Consider the following 15639-nt stretch of genomic DNA (forward strand, 5'->3'; position numbering starts at 1 on the left):
GCAAGAAAACACGATATTGGATATGCGATATGTTTAACCTTGCACTTCAGTATGGCATGCCTCATGATTGGAGTGCAAATTGAACCAAACCTTTGCACAAAGGAGGAGATGTAAACAATGTGAACAACTATCGCACTATAATGGTGGGTTCTTTAATGGCAAAGTTATTTGGATGTATCATGGAGATGAAGATAAGTGAATGGGCTGAAAAGAATGGCAAACGTGCACTTGGCCAAGCAGGTTTTTGAAAGCATCATAGCACTATTGATCACCTTGTCACTCTTCGAGTTCTTATGGAAGCGTCTCGATTGAAAGGAAAAAAGTTGTATTGTTGCTTTGTGGATTTCAAGAAAGCTTTTGACATGGTACCGCGAGGAAATCTTTGGAGACGTATGCAAAGCCTTCAAGTGCCGAGAGAATTTATGCATGCAGTCTTTCGCATCTACCAAAAAGTGATATGTCGATTACGTATGGGAGATGAAATTTCAGAATTTTTTGCAAGCACTATTGGTGTCAAACAAGGATGCCCACTTTCCCCAACCCTCTTTGGGCTACTCATTGATGAATTGGAATACATGGTTCATGACTTTATGCAGCAAGAAGGCATAGAAGAGATTAAGATTGGAAATGCGGTGATCATGCTTTTGCTTTATGCCGATGATGTAGTGCTCTTGGCACATACCTTAGAAGATGCACAAAAGCTTATGAGTGTCTTGGAACGCTTTTGCCTACATAGCAGGCTGATCGTGAATGGATCCAAAACCAACGTTATGCTTGTAAAGACCCTCAATGATGAAAATCCATGCATTGTATATAACAATGAGAAACTTGAAGTGGTAGATCACTTCAAGTACCTTGGCCTTGAGGTTCCATCCAATCATAAATGGAAGGATTGTGCAATGCGTCGCTTGGACGCCGGAAAGAGGGCCTATTATGCATTTGAGAACATGTGCAATGCAGGAGAGATCAAGTGTTGGACTCTCAAAAAGTACCTCTTTGACACATTGGTGACACCGGTGCTTCTTTATGGAGTGGAGGTGTGGGGTGGAAGCATCGGGAAGTCTACTTGGAAAGAGTTTGAGAATGTCCAAAAGCGTTTTCTCACCAACTTTCTCCAAGTCAAGACACAAACACCTTACATGCTCTTACTTCTTGAGTCCGGATTGCTTCCCATTGAGATCTTGGGCATGCAAAGGGTTGTGGAGTACATACGTAAGACACAACGTAGCCCTTTGCATCGACTTCCTAGAATCGCATATGAAGCAAGTCAAATGGTTCAAAAGACATGCAAGAGCAAAATACTAAGTTCGGGGTGGATGCTTGATATCAAGAAATGGTTTGGAAGATGGGATACATGTCACTTGGTCAAGGATGCGTCGATCGACTCCCAAGTTAATGAGGCCTTCTTACAACGCCAATGTATCACGGCTTGGGAGAAATCTGGAGGTTCTCGCTTCAACCATTACACCACACACGTTGCCCCAAACTACAAATCTCTCTTCTTCTTGGAACGAGGTAACCGAACCCATTCCTACATCCTTGAGCCCATCCCGTTGAGTGCGATCCGCACCATTGCCTCCATTCGTCTTAGCTCCCATTCTCTACGCTGCGAGACAGGACGTTGGGGCACTGGCGAGGAGTGTCATCGACTTTGCACCTTATGCCCTCGTCAAGTGCGAGAGAGTGAGTACCACACACTACTTGAGTGCTCAGCTTTTGACCACATTAGGTCCTCTTTTCCCCATATATTCAGCCATGATCTCTCCCTACATACCTTCCTCTCCCAACCACGATGTGGACTCTCTATTACGACGCTCATTTCAGCCATTTTTGAGCATCGAGAGTCACTTATGAACTCCACTCACACCACGTGACATGTTCATTTGGTCCCATAGGTCATATTTGACCTCCCAGGACGATAATAGAACTATCTACTATCTACTCTCTCTCTCTCTCTCTCTCTCTTTCTCTCTCTCTCTCTCTCTCTTCTCTCTCTCTCTCTCTTCTCTCTCTCTCCTCTCTCTCTTCGCGCTGCTTGCTGCGCGCTGCCCTGCCCTGCCCCTCGCACCTGCTCGTGCGTCCTGCCCTGCTCTACTCCCGCAACCACGCGCATGCTGCTGCTGCTGCTCTCTCTCTCTCTCTCTCTCTCTCTCTCTCTCTCTCTCTCTCTCTCTCTCTGCCCAGCGCTGCTCTCGCACCCGCTGCCCCTGCCCCCCCCCTCGCGCTGCCCCGCTCTCTCTGCACCATGCCCCCCTGCCTCCTGCCCCCCTCCTCTTTGCAACCCGCCCGCCGCCCTCTTTGAACCCTAAACACCCACCCCCCCAACCGTAAGCCCCCTGTCGGCATAGAGAGAGAGAAATGAAATGAAATGAAATGATACATTAACGTCTTCAAAAGGCCAAAATGACCTATGAGACCATCAGATACAAAGTGGTGAATCTAATACAATGTATGAAGTACAAGTACAAAAAGTACTGAAAGTTAAATGAAAACTGAAATGAAGTGTGAAATGTGAAATGTGAAAATGTAGAATAAGCCCTCAATGACAATCTGGGTGTCGTGTGCCTTTGATCCTCTGCTGGAGTCTCCGTCGATGCAGTGTGCTCCTGTGTCTCGGTCGTGGTCGTCTCGATCTCCCGAGCTCAATCGCCCTGTCAATGAGGGTCCCTCTGGTATGAATGCGGGTACAACCCTGTGCTAGTGGTTGGTCTCTTGGCTCCCTCGATCCAAAGAAGTCTGTGATCTGTCTCTGCGACTGTCGTACTCCATGTCTCCCCAACAGACTGTCTCTATGTCGGTGTAGCTCAAGTAGATATAAGCCAAGGCATCTCTGGTCCTGATACCTCATGACTCTATCTAGGGATCCAAAACCCTCCCTCAATAAGCAATGGAAGCGCCCTCGTATCTCATAATACACATTGCAGTGGCATATGTAGTGTAGCTCTGTCTCTGGCTCTCTACCGCATAGTTGACATATCCTAGACTCCGGTGGTATCCCTTTGAATCTACCGGTCTCAATCTCCAGCTGGTGTGAGGATGTGAGAATCTGACCAATAGCACATCGCAGACCATGAGATAAATGAGTGTCCATGTAGTTCGGACGAGTCACAAACCCATCCCCTGAAAGTTGGAGAAGGTGCTCTTTGTAGAAAGCCATCTTCGTGCTCAACTCATGTATCGGCTCTACCCATGTCCTCCTGGTGTCCAACTGTATAAGATCCTGACGAATGAGTCTAGTGATCTCCGTCCGTGTGACTGGCAGGGAGGGTGCATCCAGGGAATACTGAAAGGGAGGCAATCTATCCATGCTGAGACCATGCCTCTGAAACCATCAGATCATATGTGCATACCAACATGATGCATCTCCCTGCATCGCTAACTGTCTAGAGGACTCAAGAGCCAGTCTAGTATATCTGCCTCTATGTGTATCCCATAGACTGTGCATAAAGGACACTGATCTGGTAAGAGCCTCAATCTCTATAGGAGGGGCGGCTACCTCCGCTCAAATAATCGCATGTGGTACAGAGGCCTTGGCTCTAATCATCCGGGATATCATAAATACCAAGGGTCTCTCCATGTTCCTCCAACTGTCATGATTCACAAATGGTCCCGACACTTGGACCCCATAAAGCATAGCTGAAGCAACCAAAGTATCAAAGAGCCATAGTTTTGTTCGTGGTTCTTGAAACTGAACCTGCGAACACATCCTCTCTAGCCCTCCTAATGCCGCATAGGCTCTGGATAGTCTAGTCTCTGCTGCTCTCCTCAGGGTAAACCTCGGTCCCCTGAATACCACCCCCAGATATGTATATTCATCTGTGTACTTCATTGTCTTGGCCATATACGAGTGTAGGTGCCGATCTCTTGACCCACTGGGTGTGGTGTTAAACACCATAACCTTGGTTTTACCAAGGCTCACAGACAGTCCACTATCCTCTGCAAAGTTGTGCAATGCATCCAAATGTCTTTGCATGCCCTCTGGCGACTCTGACATTAACACAATATCATCAGCATATAATAATAAAGGGATCCATGTCCCTGCCAGCTAAGCGCCTCTGTCACCCTCTCTGTCAATGTAGTCAGAGACCTCATCTACATACATACCAAAAAGTGTAGGGGACAAAGGACACCCCTATTTCACTCCAATAGTGGAATGAACAATGTCAAAAATCCCCTCAGGAGTGCGTACCTGGCTAGTCACTGAGCCGTATAAAGCCATGATCCCCCATATGATCTCTGTGGGTACTCCCAACTTCAGTAGCCTGTGCATCAATCTGGCCCTCGGCACTGTGTCAAATGCCTTGCGGAAGTCCACAAAGCAACAATACATCCGTCTCCCATGTGCCCGACCCTCCTCAATAATGGCTCGGCTGTAAGAATATGGTCCAAAGTGGAGAAACCCCTCCTGAATCCAACCTGACCTGCTGCTCGTATGCCCTCATTTTCTGCCCATTTACTCAGTGTCTGTTCAAGAATGGATGCATACAACCGTGCCAATGTGTGCCCTATCATAATAGTATGGTAGTTCCCTGGTACCGTGGGGTCCCCTGCCTTGAAAAGAGGTACAATAGTAGATAATCTCCAGGACTCGGGTAGTCCCTCACACATGACACGGTTAAACAACCGCGCAAGAACCTCTGACAGTAAATCTCTAGCATGTATCAAGTGCTCTGCCACCAAAACATCATGATCATATGCTCTCCTAGTCCTCATCCTGTCAATGGCGTTCTTCACCATCTCAGTGGTAAAGAAGGTACTAGTGGCTGGACATGGCTCTAGAGGGCCTGGTAATGGTGGTTGCCTAGGTACTGTATATAATGATGCTGCATATTGACCCCAAATCTCGGGAGAGGTAATCACTGGAGGAGGTGAGTGCTCATGGAAGAGACGCCAGGCCTCACCTGAATCTCGGCTCAAAAAGAGCTGATACAAATCATGTTCCATCTGGGCTAAAAAGGCCCGCTTCTTCCGTTGCACTAAACGTGGAAGGGCAATCCGAGACTGTCTATATGTAATGACTCCAAGTATAAGCTCGCTCTGAATCTAAACTCTCATCTCTCTGCACTCCTCATCATACCAACTATTCTGAGGCATGTTCCCAGAACGTCTTCTCTAATCTGGTTGAGTGTGTGGGTATGCCTCTGCTGCTGCCCCATGCAAGATCTCCGTCAATAAAGTGGTGATCTCCTCCACTGTATATACAGGCTCGGCTGCCCCCATCCGTCTGTAAATCTCTTCCACATAAACTGAATCCGTCTCTGGTGTAAAAGTATACCGTGTGTGCAATCCTCCGTGGTGTCTGAGAGACACTATACTGGAAAGAGACTGAAAAAGTTAGGAGAGCATGGTCCACTGCTACTCCAACAGGCCTAGGGCCCACACTGAGATCTTGAATATGAGAGATGAAGCTCGGTGAAGTCATGACATAGTCCATTGTACTAGCCCCATGTCTGTGTGGAAAGCATGTGAATCCCCCAGACGAAGGAAAAATCTCTAGACCATTAAGTATGGCCAGACCATGCGTAGTTGTCATCTCCATGAGATATCTCCCATACTCTGTGTGCTCTTTATCATGTGAGTGTCTGTCAAGTCCCATCTCCGATATATCCATCTCTCTAAGCATCTCCTCCGAGGTATCATAAAATACCGTTTGGGAGTTGGCCGTCCTGGCATTAAAGTCTCCCAAGAGAATGATATCTCCATCCCTAGAGAACTCCCATATGTCATCATCAAGTATAGAGAAAGGGGATTTCTCTCTAGGTGAGGTATAGACTGATGTGCTAGGGGGGAAGTAACATATAGCAATGTATAAGAATCTGCCTGTCTCAGCTTTCAGTCTCACCCACATGTATCTCGCCTGGTCATCTCTCCGGACAATCTGTAATAGCGGCTGCAACTCTTCCTTGAATAAGACTGCTACCCCTCGTGAACCTCGACTTCCATGTTGGGATCTAGCGTCTGGCCGACAAGCTGTCTCCCATAAATAGCCAGTCACACTTGGCATCAACTGTCCAGATTTTTGATGTGTCTCCGCGTAAAAGACAATGTCTCTATCTCTGAAGCTATCTTCAAAGGCACCCACATCCAGCCTATATGATCCATTACAATTCCATGCCGCCATCCGGAGTGGGGTCCCATATGTCTCGGACCGTCATGCTGTGCATTTTTCCAAAACCACTACTTTCCCTCCTCTATAAAAGGCAATTTTTCCCTTCTCCCTTGCTGCCTTGATCTCTGGCATCAACTCTTGCATATGTGCTATTTGTGCTAAAGTAAGGTCATCCCCCATAAATATTCCAGTTTTCTTAAGTGCTGGTCTCTTCTTCAGGAATTCCTTCCTTGTTTCCAAAGTCGGGAAACGCAAAATAAGTGCTTTCTCTTTGACGTTTCCCTTCTCATCCACTCCCTTCTTTCCTACTCTCCAAGCACTTGTGTGCATAGGTTGCGGGATGCCCATGCGCTGCAAGAGTTCCTTCACTTCGTCTTCTACATTTTCTGTGTCTTTGATACCAGTAATACGCACATGGAGGGCTCTAGTCCTCCTCTTCTATTCCTCCTCAATGGTCATATTGATGATGGTAGAAGTCTGTGCGGCTTCTGGCATCCGGCCTTCCCTTTCTTTGCACCTTCGATGCATTTTTCTGCTTCATCAACTTTCTCCTGTGTTTTAACAAGGCGCTCCGTCCATGAGGAAGCCTCTTTCGAGTTTTGTTCTTCTCCTTTGCGCAAAGTTTTCACCTGCTCCTTAATATCTTCAAGCTCCTTTAACATCGAGGGCTGATTTCCCCCTTCCGTTTTGGGCATAATTTTGCAAGCTACAAGTTCCCCTTTAAGCTCTGCAATCACTGCATCTTTTTCCTTCATGCATTTTTCCATATTGGTTTTCCAAGATTCAAAGCTTGTAATTGCCTCATCCAACTTTTTCTGCATAATACATTCCATTACATTCACTTCTGCACGCATTAGAGCTTGCATCTCCCCTTTCACAGATAAATACATCTCATCATGCCTACCAAGCATCGCTTTATCTAATTCTTTCCTCATATCTGCATACATAGAATTCTTATAACTATCTGTGTTTGCGTACATCTCTTTCCTGATGTCATCTCTCATAAAGCTGAGCTCAGATTTAATCATCACTTGAACCCTTTCCATCATTAAATCATATTGGACTCTGACGGTTTTCCCTGCTCGCAGTGAGCTTGGCGAGAGTATACTATCTCTGTTCCTCCGCTTGAAAGTCGCTTTCATTTTTTGTGGGGTGGTGAAGCCACTTGCATCACCATCCTCGACTAGTTGGTCCATCAGCGGAGGTCTCGCCTCCGCCCTGGTTGGCCTCGCCCTAGTCACCAGGTACTCGCCCTCGTCCTCGCTGACTCCTCTCCCCTAGCCCTGGCAGGCTGGTCTCGTCCCGCCCTCCTGACACAGGACCAGCAGGTCGCCCTTGATCAGCTTCAGCGGACCCTCATCCAGCAGAGAGAGAGCTCGCCCCCTCGTCCCTCATCCAGCAAGTTGGCAACGCAACTGCTCGCCCTCGCCTCAGCTAGCTCGCCTTCGCCCGCGATCCTCGCCAAGAGCCTGCTCGCCCTCACCCTCACCCTCACCCTGAGCCTGCTCGCTCTCGCCTCAGCCAGCTCGTCCCTCGACCAGTAAGTTGCCCTCGCCTCAGCTTGCTCGTCCCTCATCCACAGCAAGTCGCCCTCGTCCCTCGCCACAGCAGGTCGCCCTTGTCCCTCGTCCACAGCAAAGGTCGCCCTCACCACAGCAGGTCGTCCTCGTCCTTGTGCACAGCAGAGGTCTCCCTCGCCCTCGCCACAGCAGGTCGCCCTCATCCCTCGTCCACAGCAGGTCGTCCTTGTCCTCGCCCTCGTCCACACACACACACACACACACACACACACACACACACACACACACACACACACACACACACACACACACACACACACAGGGAGAGAGAGAGAGAGAGAGAGAGAGAGAGAGAGAGAGAGAGGGGGGGGGGGGGTTAAAAAAAGGGGCGTAGAGAGAGAGAGAGAGAGAGAGAGAGAAAAGAGGAGGACGTAGAGAGAGAAAACCGATCTCTGTTCGTGTAGAGAGAAGGGAAAAAAAACCAGGTGGCATAGAGAGAGAAAACCGATCTTTGTCCGCGTAGAGAGAGAGAGGGGGGGGGGGGAAAAAAGTCTCCCTCTCTCCGGTACCCCCTATCACCCCCCCCTTCCCCTTTTTTATGTCGCGACCTCTCAATCATGAGAAAGCCGAATAGCAAGGATGACCCGGTGGAGGATGCCATCCAAAAATGCAAAGAAGAACTGAGTGACTCCATCAGCAAGATCAATCGCCACCTCTTAGGTACTATTAATGGCCTCGACGCACGCGTGGCAGCACAAGAAAGCACAATACGTACACTCGAAGACCGCGTGAAGGCCCAAGATGAGGAAATCGCACTACTTAAGAAAGAGCTTGCAGAGGTGTGATCACAGAATGTCCTTGAAGAGGAAAAACTTCAACCCTCTGTCATTGAAGAGCTTAACACGATTAAGGAACAAGTACGGGCCATCAAAGGAGGTGGGGAGCAACAAAAAGAAATGACAACCTCGTGGGTAGATGTCATCACAAAGACCCAGCAAAAAGCAGAAAAGGCTGAAAAATGGATCGAGATTGTTAAGAAAGGGAAAGGCAAGGAAATAACTCCCACCCCCACACCAACCATCATCAACTTGACACTAGAAGAGGAGCAAAGGAGACGTGTGCAGGCCCTACATGGAAGGATATGTGGCCTCAAAGACCAAGATAATGTAGACAAAGAGGTGAAAGAACTCATGACCTTGGTGGGGGCCAGCGAGAAAACGCATACGAGGGCTTGGAGAGTGGGCACTAAGAAAAGTGGGAGCAACAGAGAAACCTCGAAGGAAAGGGCACTCACTCTCCGCTTCCCCTCCATGGAAGCGAAGAAAGACTTCTTGAAGAAGAGAGCGACTCTAAAGAAGACGGGCATCTTTCTTGGAGATGACCTCACCCTCTCGCAGATTGCTCATACGCAAGAAGTAATGTCGGAAATAAGAGCAGCAAGGGAAAAGGGGAAGATTGCTTTTTACAGGGATGGAAAGGTGGTGATATTGGAACGACACTCCGCATGACGGTGCGAGACCTATGGGACCACACTAAAGATGGCAACCTGGAATTGTAACGGGTCACTCCGTCTTGATGTAGGGGCCTTTGAGGATAGCTTCACGGGGAGAGACATCATTTTCTACTCTGAGACGCATCAAGCACCGGGACAATCCATGCCACAGGTGAGCGGATATAGATGGGAGACAGCCTGCAGACAGGAGACCAGATCGGAGCATCGAGGACGGGGCTCAGGGGGAGTGGCAGTTCTGTTCAGGGAGGAACTCCAGCCAATGATAAATATAGCACGCAAGGATGAACAGGCTAGGTACATGTGGGTGAGGCTCAGGGCAGAGACGGGTAGATACCTCTACATTGCTATTTGTTACTTTCCTCCTAGTACGTCAGTATATACATCACCTAGAGGACAATCCCCCTTTGCTATTTTGGATAATGACATATGGGAGTTTTCCAAGGATGGCGACATTATCATACTAGGGATTTCAATGCTAGGATTGCCCACCACCAAACAATATTTTATGATACTTCCGAAGAGATGCTCAGGGAGTTGGACGTCACAGAGATGAGTCTATCCAGACTATCATAAGATGAGGAATACACTGAATATGGCAGATACTTGATAGATATGGGAACCGCATACAGATTGGCCATTGTGAATGGCCTACAAAGATTTTCGACAGCTTGAGGTTTTACTTGCTTTCCACACCGACATGGTGCCAGCACAGTGGATTATGTTATGGCCCAGCCAGCAGGTCTCATTCCATTCTTTCAAGATTTCATGGTGGGAACTAGGCCAGTTGGAGTAGGAGTTGATCATGCTATCGTGTCTTTCACCCTGACCTTTCAGTTCAGGACAGCTCCATTAGGAGAGGTCCCCACACACACTCGCTATACCTTCATGAGGGAGACGGATTCTGTGTATATGGATGAGATATACATGCAGCTATGCACCCAGGAGCCGGGACAGCCACTAGATGAACTCACTCAAATATTGACAGAGACGCTCCATGATGCAGCATTAGAGGCATACCCCCACAACAAGCCCACACGGAGACGATCTGGGAGCATGCCCCAGAACAGTTGGTATGATGAGGAGTGCAGAGAGACGAGAATCAAACTACAGAGGGAAGTGCTCACGGGTATTACCACACATAGACAATCACGGATTATCTTTCGCCGCCTAGTGCGACGAAAGAAAAGGGCCTATCTATCTCAGCTAGAGCGGGATCTATATCAGCTATTTATAAGTCAGGACTCAGGCGAAGCATGGAGGTTGTTCCACGAGCATTCACCACCGCCCGCGGTCACCTCCACTAAGACATGGGGGGAATATGCCACATCTCTCTACACAACATCAAGGCAACCACCTTTGCCGGACCCACTAGAGACATGCCCAGAGACATGTTCTTTCTTTACTGTCGAGAGGGTAAGGAAAGCCATTGACAGGATGAAGACGAGGAGAGCGCATGATCATGATGGTCTGGTAGCAGAGCACTTCATCCATGCCAAGGATATGCTTGCAGAGCTCTTGGCTATGATGTTTAATCAAGCCATGTATGAAGGCTTCCCGGAGACCTGGTGTATGTCTACGATTGTGCCTATTTTCAAGTCACGAGATCCCATGATTCTCGCGAATTATCGCACCATCATGGTTGGCCACACATTAACTAGGTTGTATGCATCCGTTCTTGAGCAGGAGCTGAGACGTAGATGGGCAGAGCGAGAGGGAATAAGAGCACCAGGACAAGCAGGTTTCAGGAGAGGTTTCTCCACTCTTGACTAGATTCTGACACTCACAGCTATTATTGAGGAGGGTAGACACCATGGCAAGAGAATCTATTGTAGCTTTGTGGATTTCCGCAAAGCTTTTGACACAGTGCCGAGAGCCAGACTTATACACAGACTACAGGACATGGGTGTGCCTACAGAGCTGATATGGGGTATTATGGCTCTATACAGAATAGTGATGGGGTGGGTACGTACCACTGAGGGAATGTCTGACATGGTCCACTCCACTATTGGAGTAAAGCAGGGATGCCCACTATCCCCGACTCTTTTTGGGATGTATGTGGATGAGTTTGTAGACTATGTAGAGCGGCAGGGGGACAGGGGGGCTCAGCTAGCAAGGACATGGATTCCGTTGTAACTACATGTTGATGATATTGTGTTGATTTCAGACTCCCCAGAGGGGATGCAGCGTCATTTGGATGCTCTGCATACATTTGCTCGTGACAGTGGATTGTCGGTCAATCTGGGGAAAACCAAGGTTATGGTGTTCAACACCACACCATAGTGGGTCAGGAGGTCGGCACCCACATTTATGTATGGCCAGGAGACTGTGGAGTACACAGATGCATATACCTATCTTGGGGTAGTATTCGGTGGATCGGTATTTTCACTAAGGAGAGCATCAGAGACTAGACTAACGAGAGCATATGTAGCTTTGGGAGGACTGGAGAGGATGTGTTCGCAGGTTCAGTTTCAGGAACCGCAAACAAAGCTTTGGCTCTTTGACACTCTAGTGACTCCAGCTATGCTCTATGGAGTTCAGGTATGGGGACCCTCAGTAGACCACCATGGGAGATCTGGCAACACAGATGGATGGAGATGTATGGAGAGGCCTTTGGTCTCTATGATCGCTTGGATGATTCGGGCTAAGGCCTCAGTACCACATGAGATTATCCGAGCCGAGCTAGCCACACCCCCCCCCCCCCCCCCCCCCCCGTGGTGGAGGCACTGACAAGATCAGTTTCCTTTATGCACGGTCTATGGGATCTCCCTAGAGACAAATACTCTCGGCTTGCCCTGGAGTCATCTCAACAACTAGCTCTACAAGGCGATACAGCATGTTGGTATGGACAGATGGCATCATGGTTCCAGTCGCATGGTCTCAACATGGACAGATTACCTCCGCTTCAATACTCCTTGGATGCACCCTCCGTGTCCCTCACACGGATAGAGATCACCAGGCTCGTACGTCAGGATCTGATTCAGCTAAATACCAGGAGCACATGGATACAGCCGACACAGGAGTTGGACACGAAGATGGCCTTCTACAGAGAGCATCTTCTCCAACTCACAGAGGACGGCTTTGTGACTAGGCCAGCATACATGGATACACACTTATCTCATGGGATAAGACGCGCTATTGGACAGATACGCACATCCTCACATCAGCTCCAAATCGAGACTGGCCGATTTCGAGGGGTGCCGGCAGGAGCCAGGATATGTCCCCTATGTAACTTAGAGCCAGAGACAGAGATGCACTACACATGCCACTGCCTAGCATACTATGAGATACGCGGACGCTTCCACTGCCTGTTCAGAGAAGGGTTCGGACCTTTTTCTAGAGTCATGAGATATAAGGATCAGAAGTGTCTCGGATTGTTCCTGCTAGAGCTGCGCAGACTTAGGGAGAGCTTGCTGAGGACATCAGGGGAAAGACAGTCTCAGAGACGAATCAAGGAGTTCTTTACACCAGACAGAGGAGAGCAAACGGAGCAGTCATTACAGCCTACTCATACTAGAGGTACATTGCTTGACAGACCCACTGAACTTGGCAGATCCAGACATCCACGACCTCGGGGGGTCTCCCACTACCCACGAAGGTTGCAACAAAAGATACAGATCACTCTAGCTCGACATGCAAGACGCCCAACCAGAGTTTTGACCATGGAAGAGGTCGATGAGATCCGACAGCGACCGATGAGAGATTTCATCTGAACCCACAAACCCCCCCTCCCCCTTATTTCCTTTCCTTTCTCCTTAGTGTTTTAGTGTTAGTTCTCTGTAACTTTGTAACTTTGTAATTTCCGTACTCAGACATGGTATCAGATTCACCAATTGTAACTTTTTGGTCTCATAGGTCATTTTGGCCTTTTGAAGACGTTAATATAACATTTCTTCATTTCATTTCTCTCTCTCTCTCTCTCTCTCTCTCTCTCTCTCTCTCTCTCTCAACTACAAAACCATGTTCTTCGCTGAGAGAGGGAACCGTACTCACACTTACATGCTTGAGCCTATTCCCTTGTCCGCGATACGCACTATCGCAGCAATTCGGCTTAGCTCCCATTTCCTTCGATGCGAGATAGGGCGTTGGGGCAATGGAGAAGAGTCAAATCGATTGTGCACATTATGCTCACTGCAAGTTCGAGAGTCTGAGTACCACACACTACTAGACTGCTCAGCTTTTGATCACATCCGAACTTGCTTCTCTCACATTTTCAGCCATAACTTAGACCTACACACTTTCCTCTCCCAGCCAAAGTGTGGGCTCTCCATTGCGACTCTCATCACTACAATTTTGGAGCATCGAGAGTCACTCATCAGCCATACACATACTACATCACATGTAACTTTGGTCCCATAGGTCATATTTGACCTCCGAGGACGATAATAATATCTCTCTCTCTCTCTCTCTCTCTCTCTCTCTCTCTCTCTCTCTCTCTCTCTCTATGCTTGATATCAAGAAATGGTTTGGAAGATGGGATGCATGTCACTTGGTCAAGGATGCGTCGATCGACTCCCAAGTTAATGAGGCCTTCTTACAACGCCAATGTATCACGGCTTGGGAGAAATCCGGAGGTTCTCGCTTCATCCATTACACCACACACGTTGCCCCAAACTACAAATCTCTCTTCTTCTCGGAACAAAGTAACCGAACCCATTCCTACATCCTTGAGCCCATCGCGTTGAGTGCGATCCGCACCATTGCCTCCATTCGTCTTAGCTCCCGTTCTCTACGCTGCGAGACAGGACGTTGGGGCACTGGCGAGGAGTGTCATCGACTTTGCACCTTATGCCCTCGTCAAGTGCGACAAAGTGAGTGCCACACACTACTTGAGTGCTCAGCTTTTGACCACATTAGGTCCTCTTTTCCCCGTATATTCAGCCATGATCTCTCCCTACATACCTTCCTCTCCCAACCACGATGTGGACTCTCTATTGCGACGCTCATTTCAGCCATTTTTTAGCATCGAGAGTCACTTATGAACTCCACTCACACCATGTGACATGTTCATTTGGTCCCATAGGTCATATTTGACCTCCCAGGACGATAATAGAACACTCTCTCTCTCTCTCCTCTCTCTCTCTCTCTCTCTCAGACTGCGACAAAGGATCCATATCATATTGGCGCAACATAGGAGCCGTCCCGGATACTGATGTATATGTATATGATGCCTCGATTGTCAGAGAGCTCCATTGTATCAGCTCACCCTTTGTCAGAGAGCTCCATTGTATCAACTCATCCTTTGTCTTCCCTTTGTATCAACCCTCACCCCACCCATACCCACTATTTTCTATTTAGTTATTTGTATTTTTTGCACCCAGAGCTAGTATTAGATTCACCACATGTAACCGTTGATCTCATAGGTCATTTTGGCCTTTTGAAGACGTTAATATTACATTTCGTTTCGTTTCGTTTCGTTTCTCTCTCTCTCTCTCTCTCTCTCTCTCTCTCTCTCTCTCTCTCTCTCTCTCTCTCAAAATGGCCTAGTCGGATGCATTAATGCTGTATTGGAATTTTTCTACAAAGTTCTGAATTTTTTCTATAACTCTTCTCTCTTCCCCTTAAGCATCATTAATGATGTCGCTTGGGATGTTCCTACATTTAAAGCTTTTCTTCTTACTCTTGAGTGCTCTCTCTCTCTCACACACACACACACAAACAAACAAGCATGCACTTCGTCGAATATTAATATCCTCTCTCTCTCTCTCTCTCTCTCTCTCTCTCTCTCTCTATGAGACCGAGTTACAATTGAAAATATGCTTTTGGAATTGTAATGGATACCCATGGAATGCGGGGGTTGGCATTGATGAACTAACAAGCAAAGCCGATGTTGTACTTCTTGTTGAAACTTGGGAGCATGATACACAAAGGATTAACGTTTTGGAGGATTACAATGTACATTCATTGATGTGGTCAAAGAATCTCAAGCAGCGAAGAGGACAAGGAGGGTTAGCATGTATGGTTAAGAAAGGATTGAAAGATTTTGTATCAATTGTGAAAGATGACAAGTACAAACATTATGTATGGCTGAAAATTATGACACCAAAAAGAGCACCCATTTTTGTAGCCGGTTGTTACATTCCTCATCATGATTCTCCCTTTTATGCTTGCATGGATAGAGATCAACCATTTTCTGATTTGGAAGAGGACATTGCTTATTTCAAAGGTGAAGGTGATGTTATTGTATTTGGGGATATGAATGCTCGCACAAAAACATTGCAACATGATACTCAACAATTTGATATGCCATACATTTCAAGGGAGTTGGAGAAAGTTCACTTGTATGATCGTACTTCAATGGATAAGAAAGAGCCGGATCACTATGGAAAGTCACTTTTACACATGTGTAATAGCACGGGTATGCTCATTGCCAATGGTGTATCTTTGTGAAGTGGAACCAATGGATTTACATGTAGGAGACATAATGGGGATAGTGTGATTGACTATATGCTACTCTCTGAAGCCATCATGTATCGCATAAAGAGTTTTATGTTTGGTCA

This window comes from Adiantum capillus-veneris, chromosome 13 (assembly GCF_014529385.1).
Source record: "Adiantum capillus-veneris isolate H3 chromosome 13, ASM1452938v2, whole genome shotgun sequence".
NCBI lineage: Eukaryota > Viridiplantae > Streptophyta > Polypodiopsida > Polypodiales > Pteridaceae > Adiantum > Adiantum capillus-veneris.